The sequence below is a fragment of the Kryptolebias marmoratus genome, linkage group LG7 (genome assembly GCF_001649575.2).
Source record: "Kryptolebias marmoratus isolate JLee-2015 linkage group LG7, ASM164957v2, whole genome shotgun sequence".
NCBI classification, from domain to species: domain Eukaryota; kingdom Metazoa; phylum Chordata; class Actinopteri; order Cyprinodontiformes; family Rivulidae; genus Kryptolebias; species Kryptolebias marmoratus.
The window spans coordinates 4,812,555-4,822,273 of NC_051436.1; the positions used below are offsets into that span (position 1 = coordinate 4,812,555).

At 41.9% G+C, this 9,719-nt stretch overlaps 1 protein-coding gene across 3 annotated transcripts in view; it reads left to right on the forward strand.

Annotated features, from left to right (window-relative positions):
* The window catches only part of kdm6ba (lysine (K)-specific demethylase 6B, a), a 95,922-nt gene that overhangs the window by 18,859 nt on the left and 67,344 nt on the right, over positions 1-9,719 (forward strand). The gene's annotated exons all lie outside the window — the stretch shown is intronic.

Consider the following 9,719-nt stretch of genomic DNA (forward strand, 5'->3'; position numbering starts at 1 on the left):
GACTCCTGCTTTGGATCTAATCTTTTTACACACAGATGCTCAAAAACACACGCGCTACCGGCAGGACTAATAACGCCTGGAAATGCTTTGTTTTCTCACAGACCGAATGCCAACTTCTCCAACTTCTGCACTCATTTCTCCTCACTTCCGCGCTCTCATTCCTAATAACCCATGGTTAGGATTATTATGACTGAGCGACAAGTGCAGCCGTGGTGAGTTAGGTCACTTTAAAAGCCAGTTCTGCCCAATCAGCAGAGTTTGATTCATCAGTAGCCGAGATTCCCCTCACAGCCACAATAGATCCATTACACACCCAGAGAAATATGCACACGAGAGTTAAGGAAGAAAAGGGGCGATAAATGACAGCGGAAGGTGAAAAAACGAGCCCGTGAAAGAACAAAGAGAGGATGAGAGTCAGGAAACAGGAAGTGTAGAAGGAGGAAATGAGAGGAGGGAGGAAAGAGGAGGGGGAGACAGAAAAATGTGAAGACAGAGCAGATGCTTTGTTTCTGCTTCTATCCTCTCAGAGGGTGACGCACTATATTCCTGCCAGTTCAAAAATGAGAAAAAAAGGCACTCTTTGTGACGTTGAGCCTCTTGACCATAGCCGAAGAAACCCAGATCTCATTTTCATTAGAATATTAAACTGTTTCTTTGCACAACAAAGAGAAAACTAAAAATCAATACAAGTCATCCAGCAACTTTAAGAATGATCACGACTTTGTGACAAAAGTGCTGACGTTAACCCACACCAGGCTACTTTTAAGCACAAAGAAGTCATTAACACACCAACTCTGGTAATGTCCACTCACACACACATATACACATGGATAAACAAGACATCATCATCGTAAAAACAAGTGCCATTTAATCACAGAACCTGTTGCTTTCTGTCTCCTTCGTGCGTTTAAAAATGCACAAAAAGCCAAAATCTGAAGCAAGAAAAATCAATTAAGAACGCCAACTTCAGCCTTGAATGTACAAGAGTTGGCACGGCAACCGGTGAAAAGGTTTTTAGAAAGACGAGACAAACGACACTACAGTTAAAAACCAAGATACAGGAATGGTTTTGTTGCTTCAGCCTACCGTAGAAGGGTATGAGCATGGTGCACGTGGACGATGAAAACCATACTTAAATCAACCTTTAGCAAGTTTTTATCACAATAAAAGGGATTAAGCGGTTACTGGCTATGAGAAAAGATAATATGAGTGTGTTTATATGCAGATACATGCCTCTCCTAGTTATTGTAAAACACATGAAAAACATAAAACTACATTTTCATGGTTTCCTTGAATTTTCATCCGGACTTCCTGACTTTTTCCTGAAATTTTGGCAGAAATTATTTACAGACAGTCTGGGTGTGTTGCGTTTGCAGCGAAATGCAGTTTTTGAATTTCTCCATTCTCTCAGGATTAGCTGTGCAGTAATCAGGCTGCGTCTCCGTGGTGCGAGTCTGTTTATCTGCGCTGCGCCGTGTATTGTGTCACTCTGTGTCTTTGAAACAAGACGAGAACGGAATGTTTCTCATAACAATATAAGAGGCAGGAAAAGGCAACAAGCTTCTCCTCGAATCTCTGTTCCTTTTGTTTCTTGTAATCACGCGCGTTAGACGGGCCAATAATAGGTGCGTATTTATACATATATCTGTACACATAAACAGCAGGTTCTTGTGAAAGGAAGTGGGTGTTAAGGTATGATAAAGCTGTCAGAAGTACGACAGGAAGCAGCAGGTTTTGCTTCTCGTCATCTTCAGTTTTTAACACTTTTCCACTTGTCTCATAGTTGTTGTGCTTTAGTTGTAGAAAGTCACGTTATGCTGATGTGCAGTAACCAGGAAGCCTTTTTTTAAATATAAAAAAAGATTTCTATAAAATTTGTTCCTTTGGGTCTGAGCTGCCTGTCCTTCCGCCTCCTCTCCAGCGGTTTTCCCAGTTTCTCCATTTCTGTTTTCCGTCACTGGGATCTGACCTCCTGGTCGGTGACCTCATCAATATGGGGCTCATTTGGGGGAAGGGTGAGGTCGGGGGTATGTGTGCGTGTACGTGTGTGTGTGTGTGTGTGTGTGTGTGTGAGCTTGACCCTGTTGGGGCCCCTGGCATAGTTCGATTAAGAGGTCATACGGGCCCCCCATCTTCCACCATCTTAGGTTTCTGTCTATTGAATGCTGCTGCCCCAGATCTTGTGTGTGTGTGTGTGCAGTGTCTGTTTTTCCTAGAGGGAGTCATCCAGGTGGACAAGACAATCACTGATTCTCATCTCTGTCTCTGACTGTGTAAATCTCTGCCCGTCTACCCACCCCTTCCTTTCCATTCAGCCTCTTCGTCCTCCTCCTCCTTCCTTCCGGTCTCTGCTTTCTCATCCTTACATTTTCGTCCCATCTCCAGTGCCTTCCGCTGGTCAGGTGAGACAGAGGAGCCGGGAGGAGGAGGAGTATTTTCCTCACTGTCTGGAGCCAGCTGTAATCTTATATTTCAGCAGAGACAGACAGAAAGAAGAAGGGCTGGTCGTAACTTGAGCTTCAGTGATTGTACATTCAACACAGAGGTCATTTTTGCAGACACTTGATATGAATACACACACACACACACACACTCACACACTTTGTCTTCACTCTGAGCAAGAACATATTTCCAACAAACACAGTTTAAAAGCATCTTTTATTCTTGATGTTTGTGATGTAATCACAGTGCAATGTTGCTGTGGCGTTTGTTCTCCTAACACGGAGGAAAAATCCAGGAAACTGGAAAATTGGCTTTTGTCAGCTTGAGCTGCCCATGAGCTAGTATATTCTCACACACACACACACACACACACACACAGTTTATTTAATCTGCATGAATAGATGAGCTGAAGACTGAGAAAATAATGTGAGAAAGTAAAAGTACAATTTTAGTTGGGGTAGAAACAGACAAAAGAAACAAATATGCACGTTTTCAGTTTTACAAACTCAGGATTGACTCCTTTGCTGCTATGGCTGCTTTTGATTTAATACTCTTTTTGTTTATTTTTACCAGTCAACAACAAAAACCTAACGCTTCATGGGAACATCTGGTTTCCACACCCAATGGATCCAGCCAGGTTTAAGCCTCAACTTGTGAACCTGCTAAGAGCCTTCCTTCTCAGACTTACAGCCTCTTGAATCGCTTCCTTTGGTCCCGGCGGACAATTTTTTTTTCTTCTCTTTGATCCCTTTTGCAACGTGTTGATACTGCTAAGGATGTTCATGAGCTTTCCACCAATCACTTCTTCCCTCAAACAAAGACCAGCACAGGAATGTTGAGGCAGCAGTTTCCAGGAACTTCAGTTGTCTTATTAGACCGTCCCCGTCGCTTGCCAACCAGAAAAAGTGGTCTTTGAATTCAATAACAGCTTTTCGTGAGCCTTACACAAATTTCAGGTTTGGGTACTGTAGGTGGCATTTACTAAAGTCTTTAGGAGCTGCTCATGGTGTCAGTAGTAGTACCTCTTCCCTCAGACAAAATAATAACAATTCTATCTTAGAAGCTGTTCATGTGATCCCAAGGTATGCCAAATTGTTAAAAAGTCAAAACCACTACATTTTTCTGTCATAACATTCCTACCGTTTAAATGCCTAAAATAGGATAACAGTGACAGGGTGTATTCTTTTCCTTTTCCCTCCGTTACCAAACCTGTTGCTCCGAGCTGTCATTCCAAGGTGCACTTCCCTAAACTTTCATGTTGGTTGGTTGGTTGGTTGGATGGGTTGGCTGGTTGGTTGGCTGGTTGGCTGGATGGGTTGGTTGGTTGGTTGGTTGGCTGGATGGGTTGGTTGGTTGGTTGGTTGGCTGGTTGTACATTTTATCTGACAGATAACCCAGTCAGTCATGGCTTGTCTACCAAAGGAGCAACACTCGTTACTCTTTTCGAGGTAAGACTGTTACGAAACAAACGTTGGCAACAAGCTACAAAAGTTAGCCAGTGAAATATACAGTCTGCTGCAGATTTTCTACGTATAGCCTAGCTAAATAAATACCTAACATCAGTTTGTCAGGACTTCAACGTACGTTTACAAAGAGCAAAAAAGCAGAGCAGAAGTAATATTCTGTGTAATCAGCACAATTTAGATTTATAAATTATCTGATCTGCAACTGGTTTAGTATTTAACCTACAATAGTAATAGTATTTGCATTTCTGTTTAAAATTTTTGTTTTAAGACCTTAAAATCATGGGGTTTTTTTGCTCAAGGTAATGATACCGTCAGAATCTCACACCATATTTGTGCCGTACAAAGTTTTAAGAACGTACTTAGTTTCTTGGTCTGTTCAGATCTACTGAACCAACTTGATTTGTAGGTCTGTGAAACCAGCTGGCTTTTTTTTTTATCTTGGCTAAAGAATCTATTTTAAAATTTAATTAACCGGGTGTCATTACCCGAGCTGGAAGTGAGTGTAAGATGTCCAGGTTTGATCACAGAAGAACTCTGTCTTTAGTTACAACCTCACAAACACACATTTTATCTACAAATGGCTGCTTCAGAGTTCTGTCCAGAAGCTGCTTCGTTTCAGATAAATGCAGTTCAAACAATTCAAAGTTTTAGAATTTCATCCTTGGAGATTCAGATGTTTTAGAATTTGTTTGCTCACTTGATTAAGATTCTATTTTTGTTGCTCGTGTAATTTCCACAGACAACCAATCAAACCAGATTTATTTATTTTTTGATCATTAACTTCTGAGCGCTATAAATAAGCATTCCATTACTTATGTTCAACTGGTTAGAGCAATCATGCTTTAATTGTCACAATATTCTAAGTATTTGGATATTTTTCTTCTGCTTTATGGGGTTTTGTTTTTGCTTTGAATTAATGTCCGTATTTAGACCAGTAATGGCACTATGAATGGCTGCACAATATATCAAAACTTTACAGTCATCACAAAATCAGTGAGCAATAAGTTATAAATTTGAAATATCAGGCATTCATGTTCTGCATGATAATATATTTGTGACCCGTGTTGGCAAAATGAGTCAGAGTGAGAAATTTTTCAATATTAAGTTATTCTTATTTTCAAATTCTCCATCTCAAAAGCTTCAACGTGATATATAGTTTGTGAAATCTGGTGATTTATTGCCTTGCAACAAGCTGGTTTTGTTTACGAGAAGTTAAAGTGAATTGAAAGGATGGTTTCTGAAGACATACCTGTTAGATAACTTTGAAGATTATTTGCTATTTTAGTTACCAGGATTGCTAAATGCTGTCTTTTTGGACTCGTTTATTTATACTACTCTCAATTACGGTAAAATCATTATTTGTACTTATTTTGCACTGCAGCCTGGGTTCATTTGGTACATTTGGTCAATCCAGTGGACTCTCTCTGACCTTTATGGCCACACCTGGTTTAGATTTTTAATGATGACAGAAGAGAAAGAGATGAGTGAGGAAACTGTGGGTTTATTGCAACTGATATTGTAGTCGCAGTATTAAACAGCATTGCACGTCGCAAGTTTTTCTAATATTGTGCAGCTGCCGTAGTTTTTGGTGACTGAATCTACCTTCTGTGGTTCACCAAAGTCCCTAATGCAGACGATGAATCCACATTCATAGTACACCACTGTAAGTGATGGTGCCACTGGTTGAGAAGTAGTAAAACGAGCCAAAACTGTGAGATCACATTTAAACCATTTTCTTGTAAATATTTTCAGTTTTACTTGTATATAACATTTACGTTGCTATAATCAGTTCCAGGCTCAGGTTCAGTCCCAGACAGCTTTGTTTGTAGCCCCACAGCTACAGTTTCATGGTGAATGAGCCCTCACCAGACTGAAGGGACCAGATGTGTCAAGTGGTTGAGCTCTGGGCACAATGGGCCCCCCGGGGCACGCTGAAGTGCCTCGGGAGGGCCGGGCTTGGGATCTCTCCACCATCACCATCGGTCCTCCCCGTCCTCCTCTGGCCGGGGCTTTTCCTGGGCAGCGTGGCACAGTGTGTGGCCTGGACCGGGTCCAAAGCAGCCCGCCCGCCCGCCCGCCCGCCCGCCTGCCTGCCTGCCTGTCTGNATGCCTTCCCGCCCGCCCGCCTGCCTGCCTGCCTGTGCCAGTCTTTCGTCCCCTGAGACCAAAGACAAAGCTGGGACACGGCCAGACGCTCCACGTTCTCCGTTTATCTCCCCGCCTCCCTGCTGGACTTTTGTCTTCAGCTCCTCAGTCGTTTGTATTCTCTCTCTCTCTCTCTTTTTTTTTTAAACACAATCTGACATCTTTTACCTAAAAAGCAGTTTCTTTCCTTTCGTTCTTTAACATCCTACCCATCTTTCAGCTCTCGTTTATCTCACTTTATCTGAATTTCTCACACGTAGTGACTGTTGTTGCACCTGTTGGGCTAATCCGCGCATTTTAACCCCTACGTGCACACCTCCGGTACCACTCAAGTGTGTAGGTATCCCCCATATACTCATCTTTTCATCCACACACACACAGTTCTCATGATTTACTCACATAAACAATCATAGAGTCAGAACTCTCCCCACACCACCTCTTCCTCCTCCTCCTCTCTGCGGTGTGGGTGATAGTTTGCTTGTCATCCTGTCGCCGTGTGTGGGCTCCACATCAAACCAGCTGCGTAACCAGTAAAGGTTAGCACTATCCACCGAGTTCAGAGCAGCTAGCATGTGTCGCTCCCACTTTATCCTCCACAACCACCCACAATGTTGTCTCAAACAACTCTGGTTAAATTACTACTTTAAAAGAGGACGATTATCTTTTTTTTTCTTCGTTATCTTCGCTCCCAGTTGTTTCTCTCTTATTGATCTTCTCTTCTTTTTCACATCGTTCATCCTTTGGTTTTTATTTTCTCGTGACTTTCTAATTACTGCCCTGTCTATCACTCTGTCTGAACCACAAACTTCACACCTCACATGAAAGAATAATACACACGTCGCAGTTCAGCCATTTGTGAAGGAGTTAACGGATACAGAGATTTGTCTTGATCTTTCCAATTTGTTTCTTTTTTTACTTAAAATTAAAACAATTCTTTGTTTTCTTCCCAGAAACATAAAAATCTTGCTCAAGGACGTTTTTGAAAACAAATCTTGACAATATCGTTATGCACAATCTCATGTGATATGATGTCGTTTTAGCTCTGTTCATAAAACTGACTGAGTTATGGCTATTTTCATGTTGGCTAATGTCGATTAGCTGTGTTGGCCATCTTGAATAAGTTAATGAGTCGTAGATGTATATCTAGTGGTTGCTTACTGCAGGCTTCAATAAAAATTGTTCAGTGAATACATTTGTAACTCTCAGACACGGGCAAAAACATCATCTGCTTTGCCTTTTTGGCGGCAGGTGATAACAAACTGTACGACAAAGTCAAAGAAGTTCACCTTGCAGGACAGGGCTAATTAGTCAGAGGTGGTTTATTAGCAGCCGTTGTTAGCCGTTAGCTGCCTGAGCAGGACTAAAGTTAAAACATGAAGGAATTAAATTTGACACAAAGTGATTTAAACACATTTTCATCGGACCGAGAAGCACAGCTGTAGCTAAATCTGCTTTCCACGCTGATCTGTTGGGGCTTTTTCAGACTCGCTCCTCCTGCTCCTGCCCCTCTCGACCTCGTTGACCTCCTCTGACCCCCACAACAGAGCTCCCAATTAGCCCTAAAACAGGCAGGTTTTGTTTAAAGAGAAATGTCAAAGCAAATTATGTCCACCTTTCACAGCACTGAACATCCCTTGTGTCTGGAATTTGTATTTATTTATATATTTTTCCCCACTGTTTAGTTTTAACAAGTCAGCACTTCTGTGAGATTATATAAAACAATATACTGCTTAATTGGGAGCTAAAAATCAAACAAACTATTACGAGTAATTACATTCAAAAACAAACTCAAGCCTTGTTAATTTTTATGGGGCCATGAATAATGTGAACTCAGTCTGGATTTTATTGTATTGCTTGTTTTGGGAGGTCTTATGACAGTGAAATTAGATTGATTGAATTAGATTTAGTCATTCAACAAGTAGGAGCACAGTATTGGCTGTTAGCTAAAGCCAGCATCTCTCTGGGCTGCGGCTATCGAAGTCTCTTTGGTCTCAGTCGCACAATCTTGTCGCTTTCTCCTAAAATAGTTGCAGAGTTGTTGCATTCTCAGTTTTATCTTGGACATCTCAAACCTGTCTCGAACCCTTCTTAATTTAGTTTCCCTAAATTCTAGAGGGCGTTTTGACCCCATGCATGGGAGATCTCCTCATGACAGGAAACATCTGAGGCTACAGCCCCGAACGTTCAGCAGTAAAAATGGTTCCAGTTCTGACTATCTTCATTTTAAAAGTGTACTCCAGTGGCCTGAATCATAAATGAAGGGTTGGCTGCCAAGGTGGGATACGAAGTGTGCAGATGTGGGCAGCGAAATAATACAAATATTGACTGTGTTTTTGTCTGGCTGTATGGCTCACTGGTTGCTTGGTTGCAAACCTCAGAATTCAGTGAGACTGCAACTGAAAATCCACCTTTTTTTTCTGTATTTTGAGTTGCCAAATAGTCTCCAGTAACTGCACCCCAGTGAGATCCTGGCTTAATGTAGTTAACACATTGTGGAAGCAGTGAGCAGCAGCATCTTCATCGGTTTGAGAAGAGCACTGGCTCCAACTTCAGCCCTACACGCCAACTTGGCTCTGTGACTACTTCCCCTGACAGCTCAGAGGTATAACAGTAGTGGGATGACATAATGCTTACCAAGATATGAAAACGACATCCATCTTTAAAGTGTTTTTGTAAAAGAAGCTAAGGACACGTCAACACATAGGTCCCTACTTTACACCCCTTTAAAATTATATAACGATTATAATGAAATTAGTTTTTTTGCTGTTACATCAAAGGCTTCTCAGGCTTTTCATTCTTTATGTGTTTGCATTTATTCCAGGGCATGCTGACCCATTGTAGACTGATTGCACCTCCATGTGTGGATGTTCGGCGAAGCTAATCTTTTTAATTCTTTGCAGCGTTTGAAGTTTACTCCTCGATCGCCTCCAAACTTCAACATCAGACAGTTAGGTCACAAACCCTCCCTTCGTCTCAGCGAGCTGCTCCTCCTCTCATCACCCTCTAATTTTTTGGGGGGGGGTGGGGGGGGACTAGCACAGGAGTATCCTGCTGATAAATCTGAGGGGTTCAGATAAGACTTGCAGATGTTTAAACACCGCAGAGAGTTCGGGCAAGTGGTGATATTTGTGCAGCGAGCTGAGACAAAAATGTGTGAGCGTAGCTGTGAAGCTGATGTTTCATCATCACTCTACAGTCAGGGTTATTTTTACCCCCACACACACAGACCCGCAACCCAAGTCACACACCCCGAGGAGCTCCGCTGAGCTCCCATTCCGAACCAACAAAGGCTTACCTTTGTAGCCACATTATGTTATTGTTTGTGTGCGTTTCACGTGCCTGATTTGCGGACGCCACACAGCTGCATGTGGTTTGTGTTTGTGTATCTGACAGCTTGTGTGGACTCATGCCGAGCCCTCCTCTTCATCCCCCAGCTATCAAAGCGTTGACCAAATTGTGCCACATTCACCACATGCACTACTCTTTTTGCGTCTTGCTCTAAAAGGAGCCAGATGTAAAGAAACACATGGATATAGAGGTGTGTGTATGTTTTCTTTGTTTCGAGGTAATCATTTATGCATGTTCCTGGTCCTGATTTGTTTAATTGGTTTGTTTAAATCTCCATTTTATATATATATATATATATATATATATATATATATATAT